The sequence below is a fragment of the Anguilla rostrata genome, chromosome 3, assembly GCF_018555375.3.
Source record: "Anguilla rostrata isolate EN2019 chromosome 3, ASM1855537v3, whole genome shotgun sequence".
Lineage (NCBI taxonomy): Eukaryota > Metazoa > Chordata > Actinopteri > Anguilliformes > Anguillidae > Anguilla > Anguilla rostrata.
In genome coordinates this window covers 41,728,162-41,752,593 of record NC_057935.1, presented here as the reverse complement: position 1 = coordinate 41,752,593, position 24,432 = coordinate 41,728,162, and the positions used below count along the sequence as shown (strand labels likewise).

The following is a 24,432-nucleotide window of genomic DNA, read 5'->3' as shown; positions in this document are numbered from 1 at the left end:
TAGTGTGTCTGCAGTCCCCTCAGCTGTTTGTTTTTCTCCATTTTTTGGCTGCACATTGAGCCAGCCCCAGCCCCAGCCCCAGCCCCAGCCCCAGCCCCAGCCCCAGCCCTGCTCTGCTCTGTATGGTACCAGGCCCGGGGCGGGAGGGGTGAGCGTCCTGTGGATCAGACAGACGGGCTGGGCCTGCAGGGCACTGGTCCCGTTGCTCTCTGTTCAGTGCTTTCAGCCTGGCAGTGCGAGAGCTGGGGCACATGCTCAAAAAGAGGAGCGCGCCAAGCGCTAATCACCACCAACACCCTCCTGCCTGTGCCCCGCTCTGACCACTGCTCTGACCACTGCTCTGACCCGCAAACTGGCTATCTCTGGCAGCCCGATGGCCAAGGGTGACTGTGTGTGTGTGTGTGTGTGTGTGTGTGTGTGTGTGTGTGTGTGCGTGTGTGTGCGTGCGGTGTGGTCGGTGCGTGGTGTGTGTGCGTGCGTGTGCGTGTGCTTGCTGTGTGTGCGTGTGGTGCGTGTGTCGTGTGGTGTGGTGTGCGTGTGTGTGTGGTGTGCGTAGTGGTGTGTATGTCGTATGAGTGTGTCTGGACAGTTCTTTGGTTTTGTTCTTGGGGTGACTTGAGGCACTCTGATGGAACGAGAAAAAAATGTGAAAAATGCTTTCTTCACACAGGAAACCTTCTTACATTTTAAGATAATTTCAAAAAAATGAAATTGCATAACGGCTGAACTTGGAGAGCTGCCTTCTCTTCAATGCTGGGTACATTCCGTAGATGGATAATTATGTAAAGCCAATTACACTGTTGGTTTCTGTGTGGGAGGGCTATTTTTTCCACTTCTGTTTGTCCTTTTAGTTCACTTTGGTTCTTTTCTTATGTCATTCACCGTCAGGGACACTTCACTGAATGCAGAAATTGGAGAAATCGGCCTGAAGTGGCTACATGTGCAACGGTTCTACTTAAAAATGGATTTATACATGAATTTATAGGGTTACAAAGAACATTACTTTGATGTGACTATTTTGAAGTTTGATGTGATTATGGCTAACCATGCACAATGCTACACACTACAGGAAGTTTTGTGGGAAAAGTCATTGTTCTAAGTCCGTGGGGCCCATAGCCTGCTATCAAATCCGGATTGTACCAGCGGCAACTGTGGCTGGCGGCTCCTCAGGACAATGTGCAGTTGGCATTGCGGTCGCCCAGGGATGCGAGGGCTTTGGTGGGTCGGGATGCCAGCGCAAACTGCGCTCCAGCAATCCCAGCTGGTCAAATCGGGGGCCCGGAAATTCGGCTGGTCGGGCTGCTCGCAAAGTGCTTTCCTCCAGCTCGTGTCTGGGTGAGCCCCGCACGCGTAACTGTGAAGCAGACCGAAGCAGACCAAAGCAGACTGAATCAGAGCGAAGCAGAGGCTGACATCACGTGCTTTGGAGGAGCGCACGCTCGTCTGCGCCCTCCTAAATTAATTGTGCAGGTTGCGGCAAAGACGGCCGAAGAATTCGATTTGGCACTTACGAATTGGGGAGAAAAAAGGGTGGGAAAGCATTTAGAAAAGTGAAGAAAAAAAAACATTCTAACCGATGCATAAACCAGTCCATCTGTCCAGGATGATCTGATCCACACATGGCAAAGCTGCCAGCAGTGTGTTCGGGGGCAGTTCTTACTTGTAGGTGACGAGTGCTGTTGGAATCTGGCTAAATATTTGTATTCTGTCCCAGAAGATGTAGCTGCCTGGTTCTTGCATTCAGCCTATAGTAGCTTTTTATGTGCAAAACCATTGTGATCATCCTTATTTAAAAAATGATCATAAAAGTTGAGACTGCAGGTAAACAAAATCTATGGAGAGTGCACACAATAGTCCATTGTGGAGGGGAAAATAATAGTTTGATCTTATTTTTCACATGGAGATGGGCAGGCACACGGCCCAGTGTTTCAGGAAATGTTATCTCAAAGGAGAGCTACTGTTGCATGTGCTTCTCATCTGTTTAGTTCATTCTATGAACACGCAAACTCTCTCACTCATCCATAGGAATAGGTGCTATTCCAGGGTTTGGTAAAATTGTGGCTTTTATCATTTCAGCCAATGACATAGACGACTGGGTCAAAGTGGAGAGGCACTTATGAAGTCTTAAATGCTTTATAAAATGTTATGACTTGCCCTAAATGCTTTATAGCCAGTAATGACCAGTCCAAAAGGCATTATAGAGTGTTTGGATTCTGTTACAATGATGCTAAAGGGACCTGATCATGACCATGAACAGAAAATCTGTCTTTATATTGCCAGCAGTAGCACTGCAGTGGCCAGTTTAGACCCAAGTTTAAAAGATCGTCTCCATTAAGTAAAGTACTGGGAGTGTGTCTCTCTGGGTTTCTGTATGTTTTCTGTACAACTTTCCACCAATGGAGTCAGTTCCGTTTCATTGCTCTGCTTAATGCATCCTCGTTTTCGGTGTACTTGACAACTGATCTTTGGAGTGGGTTTGAATCCTTTCCAGGTTGAGGAGTATTTGGGAGAGGTGGTTATGGTCACTTGGGTAATACAGTTTAGTAGTGAGCACGGTGAGGATGTGGATGAAAAGCACCGTTTTTTGCACTGTTCTCATTGAGCTTTTCAAAATCATTCCATGCAGCACTCTTCTGCAAGCTGACCATCTTTTAAACTGACAGTGAGATTAAAGTGGATGACAACAAGCCCCACCTGACTCCCATGTTACCTCAGCTGTTTTGAGCAGGAGCCTTGGTAACACGGATGATCTTTTATTTTAAAAGGTTTGAGAATTAAAATAAGAAAACAATTTTCGATTACTTAATTTAACATTCGACATGCATGCTCACGACTGACAATTTATGAATCGACAAATTGTTCGTCTCTCTAGTTTGGAGCCTGTTGTCAGGTAAATGTCTATATTGACATAATATCAAACCCAGTCGTGACTAGAGGTGTTAAAATACATTGATCTGGATCAGTTTATTGGAGCAAAGGGCAGCAATCCAATCCAATTGATACAACATGCAAAAATTGATCCGTATTGTGAAGAATCGTAGAAAAATACTTATTTATATGTCCATAATCCGTCTTACAACAGTTTGCCCTCTAGCAACACTGCCAACATTGTTTGAATGGTTAGTGCTATTTTTTCTTCTTTGACGTGACGTCAATAATATTTTTAAGCACTCTCAGCTTCATTTTCATTGTATATGTACATTGTAACGTGATTGTGTTAGCTGGATCATATATATTGAGTGTTTCTGACAATATCAAATAAGTTTTGGTCCCATCTTAGCAAAATGTCTGGTTTTGCCAAATATCTAACCATTGCCTAAAGAATCAAAATCATATCTTATCGTTATGAAGCCTGTGCTTTGCAGCCCTAGTTGTTATGGAAATATGTCATCATGGGTGGGGCATCTAGGCTGCAGCTCAGGGCCAGTGGTGGGGTTAAAAATGTGACGCAAACTGCAACGTTTTCTGGAGAAATAAAAAAATCAAACCGCAGGATAATTGCTTGCCAAGGTTGCGTGGTGTAACCATTGCCAGATTAACTCTGGTGCTGAGCCCGTGCCAAACTCCTGTGCGTTTTGGAGCGGTGCAGCTATGCCAGCGCCCCCTGCCACCCCCTTTCCCCAAATCCAGTTCTGTGCCAGCGAGGGCACGCTCTTGTGCCAGGACGCTGAATGGAAAGGTTTTTAGTGGTGTGTCATTCTGTTGGAATTTTAAGCACAGTGGCAGTTTGGGGTAACATAGGGACAGGACCTAGCTCATGGTTTTTTGCACAGCGCTAATTTTAGCGTGCGGGCTGGAGAAGGCTGTGTGAGGGGTGGCGGCTCGGTTGTGGAGAATCGAGGCACCAGGTGCATTGAGGTATCTGGCGGAGAGGTGAGGGCGGAGGTGGCACTGCTCATTGGATTTTAAACAGAAGTGCTTGCGGGTTCAAAAGGGGTCTTGTTACATGGAACACAGCTTCTCTGCCTTTCCCTGCCCCATGCAGTCTCTCCCAATGTCTCAGAACATTTCTCTTCCCCAGCCAGTCTTTCTCTCCCAATCAGAGCATTTCTCTTCCCCAGACAGTCTTTTTCTCCCAATCAGAGCATTTCTCTTCCCCAGCCAGTCTTTTTCTCCCAATCAGAACATTTCTCTTCCCCAGCCAGTCTTTCTCTCCCAGTCAGAGCATTTCTAAGCCCCAGTCAGTCTCTCTCTCCCCCAATCAGAGCAGTTCTAAGCCCCTGTCAGTCTCTCTCTCCCCCAATCAGAGCAGTTCTAAACCCCAGTCAGTCTCTCTCTCCCCCAATCAGAGCAGTTCTAAGCCCCAGTCGAACTCTCTCTCCCCCAATCAGAGCATCCTCCTCCCCCTGGTTTTCCATTGGGTTTGCTGTTGTTGATTGGTTTGGTGAGTCAGGCCTCATGACAGCTTTACTTATTGGCCCTCATTGACACAAACACAAGGGCAGGACAGCTTGGAGATGCATTGGAGTGTTGGTCCTATGCGTGGTGAGCTGGTGGAATGGGTGCAGTTGTAGGTTGTACTGTATCGGTGAGCCCCCTGTGTCTAACTTAACCTAAGGTTGCCTGCACACAGCTGTATGTTGTACTAATAGGTGTGGCCATAGAGCCTGGGTCCCCTGTACTGGCCTCACTTTCCATTTCTGCTGTTGGGGGAAATGCAGAGGCAGTTAAATAAGATGGCCTCTACAGATGCTTTGTGCATTTTGTCGGTTTGACTGGACAGTCTAAAAATGGGGTTCAGGCAGGGCAGCTGTGATTGTTATCTGAAGAGAGGAACTGTTCCCAGGGCAAGTGGTTGTTTGGATGAAGCAGCCCTTTGTCAGTCAACCTTGCAGTGAGCTTTGTGTGCCCAAGCCTGAACACTTTCCCTGGGTGTACTTTTCAGTTTATTGACTTTGCCCTGGGAAAACTTTAGTGTCAGTATTGTTATATTAGTATTTATTTTTCAAATTATACAATTTATTGATTATAGTTGCTTGGAAGCCGAGTGAGCTGAATGATATCGATAATTTATCCGAGACATCCTGAAGTGGCCTTTGGGGAAGACTAGAAATAAAAGGGGAATAAGTTCTTCCCATGGATCCCTGCTGCTCTACCTTTGAGTGGATTCCCTGTAAATCTTCCCCGATTAGCCGTATGTCATTTTCGCGTCTCAGATGAACAAAATCACTTACAAGTTTTACACAAGTTGAGTAAGAGCAACCCTTACCTTATTTTGTAACATGCAGGGAGACAAAAACAGGCTTGGGAGGTCCTCCTCATCTATGCATTTTGGAAATCCCCAGATGTGAATCACAGGAATATCCATAACCTTATCTCAACAAGGGTCCAGCAAACAAAATCCATCGCAGTTTTTAGTCCCAGAAATGTGAGAAACATTTATAGAATGTCCACTGTTTACTTAGCAATTCTGTGGAGAATTATCGTTATCATTGTCTGTTTTGGTGTTGCATACATGTTGAGAGTACTGTGTATATAGGAAATGTTACTATATCTGGTCTCTAACAGCGCTAGCCAAGCAGTCCCTCTTTCTAACCAATGGAACCTGTCGTTTGCAAGCAATGACTCAACATGGAGAGCATAGCTTATCCCCAGTACACAGCCAGCCAGTGGAAGGGTATTATTATGGCTGAGAAGCATTTTAGCCTATGGAATTCTGCTTCTAACGGTGTTTAACAATGCAGAATACTCATTTTTTGTGATATTGTCATAAAATTTGAACTAGGATTTGTCCAGCATTGTAGCTATGACTCCATTGTGTTTCTAAGCTGACCATCTGTTTTCAATTTTTAAAAAATATTTTAGGTGAGAAAAAACGTTCACCGTGTTTGAGCTTCTTTTACTTTGCTTCGGTAATATTTAGAGTAATTCTGACTATTGGAAAATCTCCCGAGGGCTCAGCAGAGACCCGGATTATGCCTGCTGTCAAAATGGTTCAAGAATAGTAACCATTTTATGTTGCATATTTTATTTTCAGCCTCATGTTAAATAGGGGGAGTTGCATAAGGGGTTAATCAGTCAAGTTTAGGGTGTGGGGGTGTGGGGGGGGGGGGGGGGTGCCTTTTGTATCTGACTTGCCTTAGCAAATTAACTTGTGTGCCAATTAAATTTGATATGTATTTTTAAGTGTGTAACCCTGTGCTTGTTAAAAAGGCAAACCGGCACATTTCACATGCCAGTGTTGTGAACTTGTGAAAGTGAGGCTGTGTCGCAGCAGGTGCTCTCTCTCTCTCTGTCTCTCTCTCTCCTCTCCTCCATCCCTCTCTTCCCCTCTCTCTCTCTCCCGTCTCCCTCCCCCTCCTCCTCCCTCTCTCCTCTCTCTCTCCCTCTCTTCTCTCTTCTCTCTCTCTCTCTCTCTCTCTCTCTCTCTCTCTCTCTCCCTCCCTCCCTCCATCCCCCTCTCTCACTCTCTCTCTCTCTCTCTCTCTCTCTCTCTCTCTTCTCTCACTCGGCTTGATTCAGGGAACTGCTTCTCCTCAAACATGATGAAATACTCGCCCATCCCCTCCCCCTCTGTGTTCTGTCTCTCAGACTGGCACAGCCGAGGGGCGACAAAGGGAGCTCAGAGCCCCTGAACGGGGGATTTCCCACAATGCTTTGGGCTGTGGCCAAGGAAAATTTTGCACAGCATGGGTGAAGGAATGTGTGGGAGCAAGCAGAGTCAGGGGTGAAGAGAGAGAGAGCAAGGGGCAAACTGAAGGGGATCTCAAACTCTTAGAAATGGTTGTTATTGCGCCTTCAGCACTGTAATTTTTATTCCGCTCTCAGTCACTCTGTACGGATTACTGTACATATTTCATGCAAAAAAAAAAAAAACAATGAAATGTACTGCATCTGTAATGGTAAAAAAGCTATGAAATTGCAAATTCCTTGGATATCTGGATATTACGGAAAAACTCTTTCTTGCAAATGCTGCAGGAACATGTCTGCTTTGTATGGTGAAACTCCAGGTATTCAACTGAGCAGTAGTGTTGAAGCTATATGAAGTCATCACTTCAGGCTTATATAAGTTTAGCTCTGGCTGGTAGGTAATATTTATAAAAACCCTGAGAAATCGTCACCTGCCAGTGCCTGTCCTCCTTAAACTTAAAGCCGAACTGGCCATGCTCATTGGCCCAGAGGACTGCACTTTCCATGCACCTGAGAGTGAGACCACAGGTCTCTGATTGAGGCATCAATTCATTAGTATGGTGTACTTAGTGCCAGGTAACAAATTCAGCTAGCTGGCTATATTAGAATTTATCTTAACGCTATTCATCTAGCTGATGAATCTACACTAGCTCTCTCGGTAATGTTACATTTACAATCGAAATACATACCATCCTCTTCCTCCTGCCTTGCAAACTAACCTAGCTGACACTCTTCGCTAGCAAGCCAATTATAGCTGAAACTATACTATAACTTTCTGGATTATTTCACGTCAATGGCTTGATTGTTAATTAGCTAACTATGACTGTTAGCGAGCAAGGTAGAATACAGAAACATTATGTAATTGTTTAAAGCTTTCAGAAAACTGCATTTACAGTTTCATCACGCACTTCAAGTCTTTTCGAACAACCATCAAGAACAATATTTTGTTTTTTTATAGAAAAAATCTGGTTTGTATTCATAGCTTTGTTTGCATAAAATTGTGATGTGAGTGGATGAGAGGGTGACGTAAGCTCGCTATCAAGAGCGCCAGGCTGGCATCCGATTGATGGAAATATCTTGCGGAAAAAGCTACTGATCAGCACCAATTTGAGGTGCAGTGAAAAAAACGCCCTGGAGAATTATTTCCATGAGCAGGGACTGGTAACTATTTTTGTTTCTCCTCCAGAGGGCACCACGGTCATATGGATTGCAAGGCAAGGCACAAATGGCCATGGAGGTAGTTATTTTTAAAAGGGCGTTAAGGCCAAAATGTAGGGCATCCATGGCAATGGCTATATGGCTGCTGTGTAATTCGAGCCCTGGCTGGCAAGGTCAGGATGTGATTCTGAACTGCTTGCACAAGGTGCACTGCACAGTACTGTGTGTTTTAAAATGAATGACAGGATCTTGTTAACATTCTCAACTGCGGTGGAATGAAGGCGATAGCATTATCAGTGTAAACTCAGTAATGCTCGACTGGTCCAACCTAGATGTGCTGGCTTCCTGTAAGATGGTGTGTGTGTTTGGGGGGGGGGGGGGGGGTGAGTTTTGGCATGAATCTGGGCTCAGGTCTCCCTGTCTGAGACTCTTGGGTTTACCAGGAGAGAAAAGAACCTGATTGGATATATACTGTACAGTCTAAGTATTTGGTCAGTGACACAATTTCTGTTCTTTTGGCTCTGTAGTCCAGTACATTGAAATGAAGTGGTAAATATCAGGATGAAGTGCAGACGGTCAGCTTTAATTTGAAGGTATTTCCTTCCATATCAGGTGATCTGTGTAGAAATTATTGCCCTATTTTTACATAGTCCTCCCATTATCGGGGACCAAAAGTGATTGGACTCTTGGCTGATCAGCTGTTTCTTGGCCAGCTATGTGTTGTTGCATCATTAGTGCATACACAAGGAACCTAACAAAAGGTCTAGAGTTGATTCTAGGTGTGGCCTTTACATTTGGAGACTGTTGCTGTTGTCTCTGAACATAAGGACCAAAGAAGTGTCAATACCGGTAAAGCATTGCCATCATGAGGCTGAAAAGACAGAATAAGTCGATCAGAGGCATAGCCAAAACATTGGGTATGTCACAATCAACTGGTTGATATATTGATAAGAAGCAAGTACGCATTGGTCAGCTCAGCAGTAGCCAACAACCTGGTAGCCCACAGAAGGCCACGGTGGTAGATGACTGAAGAATACTTTCATTTGCAAAGAAAAACCAATTTCCAACCATCAAATAGATTACAACACTCCAGGATATAGGCATAGATGTTTCAAGGACTACCATAAAGAGAAGACTATGCCAGCATAACCTCAGAGGGTTCATCGCAAGATGCAACTTCTAGTAAACCACTAAGTCAATAACCTGACCTGAATCCAATTGAACATGTGTTTCTCTCGCTGAAGACAAGACAGAAGGCAAATGAAACAAACAGGAACTGAGTATGGCTGCAGTACAGACCTGGCAGAGCATCACCAGCGAAAATATTCAGCATCTGGTGATGTCTGTGGGTTGCAAACTTCAGGCAGTCATTGAATACAAAGGATTTGCATCCAAGTACTAAATGTGACTTCTAAGATTGTTCATTTGTCCAATTACTTTTGGTCCCCTAAAATGGGGGGACTATGTAATTCCTCCACGGATCATTCGATATGGATGTAAATACCCTTAAATTAAATGACCAGTCTGCACTTTAACCTCATATTCATTGGTTCATTTCACATCCAGTAGGTTGGATTACAGGGCCAAAACTAAAATTGTCACTGTACCAATACTTTTGCATTTAACTGTATACCAAAATACACAGACCCATGTCTAAGGTGCATAGTGGGAGTAGTGGATTTTTGTTGCCTTTTTTACTCAGTTGGCATAACTGTGTGTGTCACTGCTGGCTATGGAGAATGCCAAAATGACCATGGTGGTGCCATGTAACCTCAGATAATGCAGCATTATTTTGATTTAATCTTACTCTGCAGTCACAACAAACATTTTATTTAGATGAAAAGACCACTTCATCTTCACGCATGCACGCATGCACACGTGCGCTCACATGCTTGGTGAAGACCTGGCCAGTCAAAACATTCTCTTTGTTGTGCAGCCAATAAATGTAGCCTTGGTTAGCCTGTGTGTTGTATATTTGACCTTTTGTGATGCCCATAGCACCTTTTTTTAGATAGATGACAAATGAGCAGGATTGTATGTAACTGCTTTTGGGTCTGATTAGGATTGCCTCGGTTTTGTGTGACCCTTTATGTGGCAGTCTGTGTTTTATGGGTATGTAGCAGTGTGTGTGTGTTCCAGTCTTGCCTTATGTGGTACAGTTCATAGTGTTTCATTCAATAAAATGCAGTGCAGACTGGGTTTGTGATGCTGTGAGGTTGATGGTTTGTGAAGATGGGTTGTGTATGTTGTTATCTGATCCTTAGTGTGGAGTGCAGTGTATTGTGGTTTTAGTCACAGTGTGTAATGCAATGTGTTGTGGTTTTATTCACATTGTGTAATGCAGTGTGTCGTGGTTTTATTCAGTGTGTAATGCAGTGTGTTGTGGTTTTATTCAGTGTGTAATGCAGTGTGTTGTGATTTTATTCACAGTGTCTAATACAGTGTGTTGTGGTTTTATTCACAGTGTGTAATGCAGTGTGTTGTGGTTTTATTCAGTGTGAAACCGTATTGTAGTTTGACTCCTTGTCCAATTTGCAGTGCGTGACGGTGGGTTTTGGCATTATGCACACTGCATTACACAGTGCCTTGATTCTTTGTGTGTAATGCTATGTTTTTCTCTCTTCGCCCCTGCAGATTCCAGAGTTTGGTCTGCGTGTCCAGTTGCTGTGCTGAAGAAGATATGGCGACAGCTATATCGTGACACAGAGGGACATGGTGAGTACCTGGGCTAATGCTGCGAGGAGGCGGTCTGCAGGGGCACAGGACTACTTGTCACCCCAGCAGGTGCTTATCTTGATGAAATGGGACATGGCCTAGTTTTGATATGCATAGGCAAGTCAAATGGGGAGTGATATAGTTTTGACATGCAGGTGCATAGGCAGGTGAACGTAGTGAATGGTGTGGGTTTTGATATCAGATGCATAGGCAGGTGAAAATGGTGAATGATATAGTTTTGATATCAGGTGCATAAGCAGGTGAAATGGTGAATGGTGTAGTTTTGATATCAGGTGCATAAGCAGGTGAAATGGTGAATGGTGTAGTTTTGATATCAGGTGCATAAGCAGGTGAAATGGTGAATAGTGTTGAGCGGTAGAGCAACTTTTTGCATGTGGTCCAATGAGGATGTCAATCTCCTCAGTCTGTTGCACAGTAACTGGAGCAATACTAGCTTCTTATTGATGAATAATGAAAGGTTTTCTGCCATGAATCACAGAGGTTCCACTCTTTGGTTTGCCTCTCCTTCTTAGCTGCATCAGTTAGAGCATATTTCTGTGCTGGTCACCATTTTAATTCCAGTTTTTAATTGAATTCTCAGATGTTGCAGCGCAGTGCTGGCGGTTGACTAAATCGAAAGCATTCTTTTTGGGGTGGCAGTAGCGAAAGGCGGGGTTTCCGGCGAAGCACGTTGGCATCGTGACGACTAGATGCGGTGCCTGGCTGGGGACTCTGGCAGCCGGCACTGTGCAAGCCAAGCCTTCTGTTGGGGAGAGCCATCGGCACAGCGGAAATACTTGTTGGGAATGCGGAACAGTTTAAAAGTTCACGGCAAATATTTGAAATGGCTGGCATTCAAGAGTAAAAAGGAGCTGGAGTCAAATGTGTGTTTGTCTCAGAAGCATAAACGTATGCAACTCTGTGAGCCAATGACGTCACATTGGTATGCAGGGATCTTTGGCCTAACGTCACAGGTGTGGCACCACGCCATTGTGTTCCAGAATTGGGTTTGGAAGTACATTTTGTTTTTTGTTTTTTAAAGCTCCACAGGACACATTCTTGCAGTTATATCACTTGCATGTTTTGACCAGTGGAGTGAACCTGGTCTTCATTACTCAACACCGGCTGGAATGGCCATGAACATGCATTCACCGTTTCAGTTTGAATACTGAAAATCATGAGGCCTATTAATAATGCCCATTATATATTGTATTTAATATTCTTTATAATGGCCTTAAAATGTTGGCTGTCTGTGAAACATTGACAATGAAATGATGCTGGGTTGTATTGTTCAATTTTAACATCAGTCCGAGTGGCCTTGAAAAGTTGCCTTTTGTTGCTTGTAGACAATCAAGACTAGTTATTAATCATTAGATTTATACAATGTACCGTACATATAACCGGACTTACTAGAATATTCTCGAACACAAAATGCATTTAGTCTCCCGGGCAATCAAATGCCCTTCCGCCATATTCATTCTGCTGCTGGGCCTGCGCATAACTGAAGCAATTTGCCGTTCTAGTACTTTGCTGTACTTGATTTGAATTTGAAACATGCCGGCTAGATGCTGTGGGGAAGTGAATTTTCACAGCTCTGGATGCATGGGGCTTGAAAATATGGCGGTCTGTACCATTTAATGAGAAATATCTAATAACCCATCCCGGTACTTGTTGATTTAATTGATATTTTCTTTAATAATTCATCAGTATCTGGATTTGATACATTTGCAGTGGTCATTCCTTTAGTCATTTTTGTAGGTTAGCCCCCGTGCCTCTCCGCCTTCATGATGAACAGTCTCGGATCCCTATTTGGCTGGGGAATTTCTGGACTGGCTGGGTCTCTAACATCAGTCCTGCTGTTAGGCTAACTAATGTGTTTGTTTTTTGTTTCTTTTAAACGCAAACCATTAAATACACTAGTATCCACAAATGCTTATCATGCAAGCACAATACAAATAATGAGGTTGCAATGGACTTTATTGGACTTAATGGATTTGGGAATGGAATGCATTTTGACCATTTCCCTTTTGGGATAATCCAGCACGTACAATCTGACCTTTATGTATATCAGTCAGCTATTAAGTAAATGGCTTTTTGGTAGCTAAGCAAGAGCTAGCGAATGAATGAACCAACAAAAAGCATGATGCATTGTTATGGGTGGTTGTTATGGAGGTGGTCAAACTTGGTGTGGGTATCTAATAAATTGTTCTGTATCTGTATTCTGTAAAATTAACGTTTTTCAAGAGTCATAATGCATGAAACAAAGCAACGGAAAAACGGCAATCTGAAATGATAAGTAATCAAAACAATTTGCAAATAGCCGAGAATTACATTCGCGTTTATGGTTGCCCAGTCTACACCCTGTTTAATAAATAGTGTTAATATTCTGTTTCACTTTAAAGTTCAACTGCTGCCAGACTTATGCTAAAAGTTTGCAAGCCCCTAATGTTATCATTTTTCCAGGAAGTGAGATGGCTAGCTGTAAATCCTGTAATCAAGCATGGTATGACATTTTTTCGCTACAGAGGTGGATATTTAGTAGGCATGGGCACAAGTGCTCATGTACTAAAATATATAGGAATGTTGAGCACTATAGAGTTCTCAAAAGATTTTCCTACTTGCTCCACAGTCTTCAGTTCAGCAGCAACTGTGACCGTGGAACATTGGAGTTTTCAACTTTGGTGTCATCAAGGTCACAGGCAACGATGCTGAAGTTAATGTCCCACTCGATTCTAGAGTGCTGGTCTGTCAGAATTCAAATCAACATGGTGGCAGAGGGAATAGGGTCTGTAATGAAACTTAATGATTTGTAGTTAACAGCATCTTGAACTCTATTTGAGTTGAGTATTTTTGTCTTTCCCTCATAAATTATAATTCTTGGATGTGTCTACGGTACCATGATGAGAAGCCAAGGTGCTTTTTTTTACCACTTGGATACTGGTGTGCCAAGTGGCCAATTCCATCAGTGAGCTGGATGAAACCAGTATTAGCCATTGCTAGGCAGCTAATCACGGATGAATCACAGCAACAATGGTGATGTAGTGTGACCTTGATGTACCTGTAAGTTTCCTATTTAACAGTTGCTGGTTTTTTAGCTTAAATTGATTGATTATATTAAAATGCGTTACAATAAGCATTAGGCCTAAGGCTTTTATCCGGTGTGAAGATGCTCGTAGGCGAAAGCTTGATAGACTTGGCCACAATAAACCAGAAAGGGACTTCGGCTTGACTATGGGTTGATTATGAACATAAATATCGATTTTTATGAAGTGCTGATACGTCTTTACTTCTCGGTTCAAGGAAAAGTGTAGTAATGTTGATGGAGGAGGCCGCTCCACAACTTTCTTCAGTTTTAGGTTGCATGTGCCATAGGAAATGGCTACAACTCAAAAGAAGATAAAATGTTATTTTAAAGAATGAGCTGGTATTAGAAACTCAACCTCTGCAGGCATAAGCTCGCTGTATAAGTTGCTTTGGAGTTTCTCAAAGTGCGTTTGTCTTAGACTGCAAATTTGAATGACTCTGTAGCAGCCATTGTAAAGCCAGCAGAAACTTGTCTTAAATATCCTTCACTCTGCATTCAGAAACTGTCTTTGCCAACCAAAAATGTACACTAAAACTGAAATAATATCGTGAAACACTGGGAAGTGAACTATTATTTTACAACTTTGGTGTAAGTAGTTACCTGCAGTGTCTCTCTCTAGTATCTGGTATTTGTTATTTTATTTTCAATTTCCCTTTTTCTGTTTTGAGCTTTGCAGGAGCACTCTGCATTGACATGCATTTTGAGTAATTGGCTGTACCTGGAGTAATTGGCTTTACCTTGGTACTTCCATGCTGATAAATGTATTTGTGTATACGTGGTTTTCCCTGGTCGGAGATTGTCAGGAAGGTTGGAGACCATTGTGGGGGGAGTAAGCCAGCTGAAGGCAGCTGCTGCTCGGGGAGGATGTCAGTGAAGGACAGAGCAGGTGTGTGGCGTCTGGGGACAGCGGTGAAGGGGCTAAGGGCAGGTGGGCAATAACAGCAGGCGGGGGAGAAGGCTCCTGCTCTGATGCTGCTGCGGATAAATCTCCATTACCGCTTTTCCACTGAAGGGACAGGATGCAGGCTTGCGCCAGCCTGAGACAGCGAGCGAGGCGGTGCTTTAACTGCTACATCTCATATGCATACATCTCACTGATGGCACACATGGCATGTACCTACCTGTACTCTACAGCCAGAGAATTGAGGCTGTATACACAAATAGCCAATAATTAACCCCTGTGTTTTTTTCTGAAAACCATTTTGTGGTGCATATTGTTAAGAAGCCCCCCAAGCAGAGGTAGCGCTAGCAGGCAGGAGATTTCTCGGAGAGGGAATAGCCAATGAAGCTAGCCAGTCTGGGTACCCACTTATCAGCACACTCCAGCTCAGTAGCTGCCATTGGCTCTCAGTTTGATGTATAGTAGATGCCACCTTTACAGCTGGGAAAATATGAGCTTTGATTGGCTGGCCTGTTTCCATTGGGCCTGCTCTGCCATGGGCGGTCCAGGTCACATGGACGCAGAGAAAGAGCTGGGAGGACAGCATATGTACAATGTACGCAAATTCACACTCTCTGCTAGAGCTCATTATTAACTAATTTTGATGTTTTAATAATTCCAGGTTATTGATATGCAAGTACATTATTCATATTAATCGGGGTCTTTTTCCATGGAAAAATACATTTTGTGGAAATGTATAATGTCTCCCTTGTATTATCTTTGCCCTGTGTGTTTGGATCATAAGGCGCCATAAGGTATCGGGTACGGTACAAGATGTAAAACCGTGTTTGTGAATAAAGCCTATGTTATTCCTAAGCAGAGAGAGCCACTCGTTAGTCACTGGGCTTGGCCCAGATAAGGTGGACACATATGCGTCATGTCAGGCCATTTGAGGGCATTTAGACCAGTATAGAAAGCCAGTGCGAGGAGGGTTACTGTGACGCAAACTTGTGTCTTCCCGCTGGCCAATGATTACAATAAACTTTTACTTTCTTCTGTAAAGCGTTTCTGTGTTGAGTTCCTACATTGTCCCGACTTTGCCTCCACGGAAAGAAGCTTCGGTTCCTGACAGTTTATCTTTATTGTCTTCATTCTTGATGTGTGTCAGTGGAGCTAAGAGATGCTCGGGAAATGTTCCCAGAATGGGCTTCAGGTCAGTATATGTAATTTCTGCCTGCTGGGTGATCCATGATAAGCATATAGCATACCGAATGAGACTGCAAGGATGAGCATAATATTGAATGGGGAGACGAGTGGGTTGCAGTGATTGGACGTGTTCGGTGTTGCAGGCAGTAAGGGGTGGTGATCAGCCTTAGCCCTCAGTGTACACATGGACATAGCAGGAAGTGGATGCTGCTCAGCAGAGCTTTCTCCCCCTTAAGGTGCTAGCCAGATATTCCTTGAAAAATGCTATTTTATATGGGTTTTCTTGGATAATAAAAGCTGTGTGTTGGAGCAGTGGCACTGTGGGGTCGTCACACCACATTTGGCTACATTGCATATGCTTAGCACTACGCTGGAGGGTCATACTCACAGAGCTGTAGTGTTACCCAGTGAACCTGGATAAGACTGCCGCACTGCACTATTAAGCCAACTGTGTATTTGACCAGGACTGGTGTCTCCTCCCTCAGAAGGGCTTTAGTGCAGGGGTGCACAACTCTGGTCCTGGAGGGCCGATCTGTGTGCTGGTCTTTGTTCCAACCGATTACCATTTCTTACAGCTCTATAAACTATGCTGCTTCACTTCTGTACTTGAGCACAGTGAAATCTCTAGGATACACTTGCAGTCCGCGGCTGTAGCTGGTGCTTATACACATGTCAGATCAAGATGTTGGCACAAAATCCTGAAATGGATTGGCCCTTGTTGTGCACCCCTGCTCTAGTGTGAGGTGGGGGATGGAGATGGAGAGGAAATGAAAGATGAAATGAACGTATTTAACAAATGCAGTGGCTGATTTGGTGGATGGGTGATGCCTTTGTCAGAGCTGCATACCAAATGAATTGATTTCCTCTGTGAAGGCTGTTGGGAGCAGATGTAGGAGGATTCTTTGATTTTGGATTTCTATCTATGTATCCTTTATCCCACTGAGTCCCATTGAGTTACAAATCTCTTTCAAGGGAGGCTTGGCCCAGAGATTTGCAGCACAGCATAGAATACAATGCAACTCATTTCAATATTAGACCACACTGAAGGATGTTTGGAGCAGAGAGGGGTATTGTGGGATAGATATTGGATCAGACTGAAGGATGTTTGGAGCAGAGAGGAGTATTGTGGGATAGATATTGGATCAGACTGAAGGATGTTTGGAGCTGAGAGGAGTATTGTGGGATAGATATTGGATCAGACTGAAGGATGTTTGGAGCAGGGAGGAGTAATGTGGGATAGATATTGGATCAGACTGAAGGATGTTTGGAGTGGAGAGGAGTATTGTGGGATAGATATTGGATCAGACTGAAGGATGTTTGGAGTGGAGAGTAGTATTATGGGATATTTATTGGATCAGAGTGAAGGATGTTTGAAGCAGAGAGGAGTATTGTGGGATAGATATTGGATCAGACAGGACTGTTTGGAGCAGAGTAGGGGATCGTTAGATAGAGATTCAGTCAGACTGAAGGATTTGGAACAATATAGAGGATTAGAGATGAGGATTGTGGGATAGATAGGTTCTAGTGAAGCTAGAAGTGGTATTGTGGTGATACTGGATTAACTGGTCATTTTTCTCTTGTCACCTTTTGTTAACAGCACTGGTTGGGCTATGGGATTGGAAATGTATTTGCATTTCTGGGATTGTACGTGTGTTTAAATGTGCACAGACGTGTGTGTGTGTGTACATGTGTTTGTGTGCAGTGCATGAATAAACGCAGTCAGGGTTTGTCTGTGGCTGGTCAGGCTGTAATGGCTGTGCAGTCTATAATCCTGCAGTTCTGGGCTGACTCGTAAGCGACGTGTGTGAGCCTTTGTCCCTGCAGGCAGCCGTGCTCGTAGAAGGGAGGAGAGAGCGAGGGAGAAATGGAGAGTGAGGAAGAGAGTTTATCACCGATGAGTTATGGCTTCGCTTCGGAATGGGATTTGCATAAATATGCCTGGTAGATCGGCGGGCCTTTTTTTTTAGCCAGCGGCCACAAACAGGTTTTAAAAAGGGGATGCTGTGCGTGTATGTCTCAGTGTGACTGTGTGCCCGTGTGCTGTGCACACGATGTGTGTGTGACGGCTGTGGGAGTGTGCGTGTGCGTGCGTGTGTGCGACGTTCGTGTGTGCGTGCGTGCGTGCTGCTCCTTTTGTCTGTTTGTGTGTCTGAGTGTGTGTCTGAGATGCTGGGTGGGTTTCTGCCTGCTTCTCAGCCTCAGTCAGCCTTCTGTAGCACTAACGAGAGTGTGAGTGTTGCACTGCTGTTGACCCTGTCTCCTGCTAACCTGTTAATTGGTGCTGAATGGTTTTAATTTATGGCTCTGTGTACATGCAGTGTCCATAGTGATTAATCAAACTCGCCTCTCTCCTTTCTAGGATGATTTTTTCAGGGTGGCTTTTTTTTTTCTTTTTTTTTACGGACGGAAGAGCGATAAATGTCTTCGGCTCTTGCGCATGTGTTCGTGTGTTGAGGACACTATTGTGTACATTTAACCCATTGTTTAATGTAATAAGAACTGAAATCCTATACATCTTATGTTGGATTCAGTTTACAGAGTGAGGCTCCATTGAGACACTTTCTTCTGAAGTGTTATCAGACTTTACATTTTAGGTTCAGATTCATTCACATTTGCTTTCTGCAGAGAAATATTTTATGAAATGTTAAAACAGAAACCGTAAAGATGGTAAAAAAGAATAATAAATCATTTTGCATTTAGCTCTGTCTGGGTTGTGTACATAGAGGAGTGTATTAATCACTTGGTGGTTCTTTGAAAGATGTTTTCCCTCTATAGGAGCCCTGAGGATGGCTTTGTGAGACTGTGTATCCCTGCAGAAGTGTTTTGTTTGTTTCTTATCAGTTTGCTTAGCAGATGCCCTGGGCGACATATGGAAATTACAGTCAGGATAATCCATTTATGCAGCTGGATATGTGCAGTGCGTAAACCATGCAAATTAAGTACTTTGCTGAAGGGTGCGTTGGCATTCCACCCAGGATTCGATCCGGTGAGCTTCTGGTTGCGGTCCAGGCTCCCGCACCTCTCCCCTCATGTTCCTTCCTGATGGCTGCCTGGCTAAAAATGAAAATACTTCAGCGAGCAGCCATGTGTGGCTAACGTGTGCTGCATCAGGCGCGACGTCACCTCACATCACAAAGCCGTCTTGTAGGAGCCATGTTGCTAACACGCATCATAGTAGAGCTCCTATCACAAACCCACACAGTAACGGTTACTTTAATCACCTGTGCCTTAACCGGTGTGTCACTATAGCCGATGTGTCGCTAACCCACTCAGTCGCAGAGATGTTCAGGCTGGCTAACTCGCGCTGTAGGAAGCATTACGTCACTGACCTACACTTTAGCAAGCGTCACACCACTGACCTGCGCTGTAGTTAGCATCACTGACCTACACTTTAGCCTCACATCACTGACCCGCGCTGTAGCCTCACATCACTGACCCGCGCTGTAGCCTCACATCACTGACCCTCGCTGTAGCCTCACATCACTGACCCGCGCTGTAGCCTCACATCACTGACCCGCGCTGTAGCCTCACATCACTGACCCTCGCTGTAGTGTCACATCACTGACCCTCGCTGTAGCATCACATCACTGACCCGCGCTGTAGTGGGCATCACATCACTGACCCTCGCTGTAGCATCACATCACTGACCCTCGCTGTAGCATCACATCACTGACCCGCGCTGTAGCGTCACATCACTGACCCGCGCTGTAGTAGGCATCACATCACTGACCCGCGCTGTAGTAGGCATCACATCACTGACCCGCGCTGTAGTAGGCATCACATCACTGACCCGCGCTGTAGTAGGCATCACATCACTGACCTGCGCTGTAGTAAGCATCACATCACTGACCCACTCTGTAGCATCACATCACTGACCCGCACTGCAGCGTCACATCACTGACCCGCGCTGTAGTAGGCATCACATCACTGACCCGCGCTGTAGTAAGCATCACATCACTGACCCGCGCTGTAGTAGGCATCACATCACTGACCTGCACTGTGAAAAAGCAAAACATCACTGACCTGCACAGTGAAAAAGCAAAACTCCAAATACTTTTCAGTGATCGCTGGTTGACACCAACCACTCTTCGCTGAGATTAATATTTCCTGAACAAGTTTCCTTAACAGCCTTGTTAAAGCATTTTGCAACATTTCAGCATTCAATTCAGGTGTTGTTGCCTGCAGTTACTGAATTCCTGTAGTTAATCATGCATGTCAGCAGCAAATAGGGAAAATCATCGCACTGAAATGTTTTTGCTTACTCTTCTATTGGTTCAGTTCTCCCAGTCTGGGGATATTTCAATCTGCAAATATTTTTCCATCGGGAGCCTATCATTTGGCAGACATAATACCATTAGTACAGAACATTGTACATGTCATATTTTGTTCTCTATATAAGCTGTAGCGTACTGCAGCACCGTTGGTGCGTGCGCACGTGAGCGTGTGCACGTCCGTGTTCTGTAGATGATGACACTCTCTCTCCGGCCGTTTTTTTTTTTTTTTTTGTGTGTTCCGAGTCACTCCGATTCAGACACCTCTGCCGTTGCCATGGTGACTGTGCCCTTGCTTCACTGGAACAGAGCTGAATAAAAAAAAGCGCCTTTCTCCCAGGCTCAGATGTCCCCGTAAGCACATGCTGGGTGGTGGCGGTTCCCCCCCCCCCCCCTCAGAACTACAATAATCTCCTGAGTTTCGCAAACCCTTCTCCTTTCAGGGGAGCGCAACGGAACCTTGTTGATAAAAGGAGGAAACCCCCCCCCGTGCCTTCTCCCCGTTTGAGATGATTAATAGATTTTCTCTTCTGTTGGGATGGGAGCTGTTAATATTCATATTCAGTGCGAGGTGCAGGGTTTGACAGAGCCCTTCATTAGGCTGTTTACCGCCTTTATCTTTCGCCGCTGTACGAATTCAAACCCAATGTGCAGCGCGAGTGACATTTTAGCTTCTTTATCGGGTGTAAAAATAAAAAAAAAGTCTGCATGTCCGTTTCCCTCTGCCTGTCACTACTGCTTTTGCGTGACAGCCGTAACGCTAATTAGTTGCTTGTTAACCAGGGAATGAAGGGAAGAGGAAAAATGTACGGTATCCGTTAGGTCTCTGATGCAGAGTTTGTGGGAAGCGGATGCCTCTGGCGATAACCTGTGCCGGCTCCATATGGAAGGGAGGTGTGATCTAGCTGTGGGGCAGGCTAGCACTGCTGGCCATGTTACGCACACACAATGCCAACAGCACCTGTGATGTAGTCTAGATGATGTGGAGTACAGGTATTTGAGTGTAAGGAGTCCTATGCAAGGCACACATGCACTCTACATATGTGCATTTGTACATGCACACACACACACACTCACACATACACACACTCAGACACATTTTTAAATGGCCAGAGCCCACAAAACTTAGTTGAAATGATACCGTGTTTGTAAATATCAGGCAAAAAAAAAATTCTTCCCTCCTTTTTCCTTCTTTATAATGTTTTATTTTTGGAAAGTGCTGCTATAAACTGTGATGTGCTCACCAGTGTGGTGTGAACAAACACAAAGGAAAAGTGGCAATGTGTGAAATGGGTCTACCAGGCCTTTTGAAGTTGGCAATCGTCTGTTTGGTCTGCCGATTACACCATCCCCCCCACTCTCCACAGTTTGTCCTAATGTTTTTCACTGAATCGTGTTTGGGATTTTGTTATGTGTACGTTTTGCACAAATAGGCCTTCTAAATTTGTCTCCTTGGGTCCCCCCCCCCACCCACCGCTGACTATTACACCCCGGGCCTACCCCCACGCTTACCCTAGTATGCTATTAGCTGGTCAAAAACCTAAAGTATGCGCAGTAGCATGTTGAATGGCCATTGGGCTCTTTAAGATAGTATTTTTTTTGAAAGGCATATCATTTTGAATAGCTTGTCAGTTGATAAGCTGTACCATTAGGGGTGTGTATGACAGGGAAAGTAATAATAAAATAGTTTGTGCCAGTTAAGAATGAATGCTGTACATACATGTAAGATCAGTCTTGATTATGTTGTCGATTATGAAGTGATTTCTTAACTGTTGTATTAGCCTGCTGTGCTTTTCCTTTGCGAGCTAGATATGAAACCGTATGACCCAAAACCAAAGGACGATTCTTGCTTGATTAGGCAGCATTTTAGTAGACAGCTATCTGAAAAGGAAATGCATTAGTGGTTAGTGCGGGCACACTGCTGGTTTGAACCGAACAGATTCAAAGAACAGATGAAAATTAGAAGCGACTAACGTTAGCCAGTCACCTCACTCATAAGTTGTTAAATGCCACAGCAGACTAGCCAACTATATTATTTTTGGGGAAACCTTATTTAACTGCTACTTTAATAATCTAGCTAGCTGAAATGGGTAAAATTAAGGCTTACTAAAACTAACTCACTAGCGAGAGTTAAACTGCGAGTAGCTTATTATTACAGTGCATTAATTTAGCAGATGCTCTTATCTGGAGCAACTCGCAATACAGGAGAAATGGGAGAGTCTTAAAATGAATAAGCTTGGCATGCAAGGACACTGTTAAGTGTGTGGCATTATTTTTATATTTATATTTCGTGAAATTTCCCTGTCATAGCAAAATGACATGTGCGCTAGAAATTGGGTGCAGTCACATTGCTACTAGGGCTGTGTATTGGCAAGAATCTGGCGATACGATACGTATCATGATACAGGGGTTATGATTCAGTATATTGCGGTATATTGCGATACTGTAAACAAGGCGATATATTGCGATTTTAAATCTAATTTTAGGAAAACTGTCATAGTATGAAGAACACACCACCATATGCATAAAATCTGAGTTAAAAAAAGTTCCTGTCGCTACTTCCTGTCTCAGTTTACATTGTTACGTTGGAGTGGAAGAGTCAAATGGCTGAAGATAGATTGCAACACTGCTACCTAGCGGTCGGGGGTTTAAACACAACACAAAATGAACCACTGTCTGCCACGAATCTTTGCATGTAAACTATTAATTAAAAATCGATAGTGTTTTTGAGAATCGATCACAAAACACAACAAAACATATCTCAATACTCAAGTGTATCGATATTTTCTTACACCCCTAATTGCTACCTTACTTGCTTTTTTAACAATAGGTTAATATGTATATAAACTTTGCTTCTCAGACTCGTGAAATTTAATAATAATTAATGGCTAGGTTAGGTTTAGGACAGTGGAAACAGTTCAGTCTCAATCTTACAGCAGAGTTAAACAAGCTAGCATTTACGCACCAATGACCTAAGCTAACTAGCTAACTATTAACATGTAATTTTAAGAATTAAAGCTTGATGGAAAAGTTGCTGTCAAAATGCCAAAACAAAAAAATGTAATGTTGGCAAACAAGAAGAGTTTTTTTTCTTTGAATTACCGTGTCAGCTTGCATTTAATGTTAACTTTAGTCCAGGTAAAATTCTGAAACTTAGGGAATGTTGCCAGTGAATGCATTAACTGCAATTATTCTGTCCCACTTGTCACTAAACACAATAGACTGTAAGCTTTAACGCTGTCAATATTAAAAGTCATTTATGGTGTTAAATGAAATTTACATTCAGACAAAATGACAGTATGACATAAATATTACTACGGGACTCTGATGTATTTGAATCATGTACATGTGCGCAAATATTAGAATATTCAAACTCATCTACAGTGGTTTGAGTTTTGGACAGACTGAACACTAGCAAAAGGTCTGAATTTTCCAGCTGTGTGCCACACTCATTTGCCCCTGCATCCGGCCCCGGGCTGGACCTACTTGGCCCAGTGCGAACCCACTGCGACCGTGAGTCCATGGGGTCTCAGTCACCCAGCAGGATACTTTTCCAGATAGGACCCTTTAAGAAAAAGAGAACTCTTTTTTGTTGTTGTTGATGAATCACATGTAAAAAATGTTGTGTGTGAGCGCGCAGCTCTGCAGCTGGGGTTACCTCAGCAGCGTCTGCGCGCGCCAGCTCTTCCGTGACTGCGGCGGCAGAGCCGAGCCGGGGGATGGCAGGGCGGCGGTCAGAGTTCAGGGGCGTACCGCGGAGCCAGGGCGTTACGGGAAAATGGCGGGGCAGGAGACAGGCAAGCTCACCGTGGGTGGACATTCTGTCTCTGGAGAGGCGCAGAGACGGGTATCTCTCTGACATGTTAATGGACAGAGTTTGGGGGGGGGGGGGGAGGAGGGAAAGAGATGTGGCTAGCTGGAGTACTGGAAAGATTGGTCGATAAACATGGATTTTTCATATTTCTCTCAGGCTATGGATTGACTAGTTGCAAACATTTTTTTAAACGAGGGGGAGGGAGAGATTGTTGTTTTTACCATGGGGAGATTTTAGCGTGGTCTGAAAGGCATGCTTTCATTGTAGCAGGTGTTGTAAGTGTTGACAGTGATGCAGAGTGCCGGTCTCCTGTGACATTATTAGTAACACTTTGTCCCTTTGGAGAACCTAGTTTAATTTGTTTGTTTTGAACTCCTGTTGGCCGATTGTCCTGTTTGTCCTGCTCCTAAAGTGAAATTGCATGTATAGTCTAGTTGCTACATCAGTGTTCTCCGCTCGGTATGTTGCGCAGTCTGGGTCGTGCTGTGTTTTAGCGTAATGTGATCTCAGCGTGATCCCTGTAGCGTTACCTCCGTGCGGTTGTATCCGAGTGGCGCATCCCCAGTGCAGTGTCCATTAAAAAGCTTATTTAATCGATCGATTCGCTTAACATACGCCGTCACCCAGGGCGACCTATATAGCTTGCGTTTTTAAATACTCTCTGTTCATGTGG

General features: G+C 44.1%; 1 protein-coding gene across 4 annotated transcripts in view; it reads left to right on the top strand.

The window, feature by feature from the left end:
• Positions 1 to 24,432, top strand: part of bcl9 (BCL9 transcription coactivator) — a 122,096-nt gene that overhangs the window by 76,510 nt on the left and 21,154 nt on the right. For all 4 annotated transcript variants that reach the window (XM_064327649.1, XM_064327648.1, XM_064327650.1 and 1 more), the window contains one exon: positions 10,423 to 10,503. The gene's annotated coding sequence lies outside the window, so the exon portion shown is untranslated. The remainder of the gene's footprint in view (positions 1 to 10,422; positions 10,504 to 24,432) is intronic.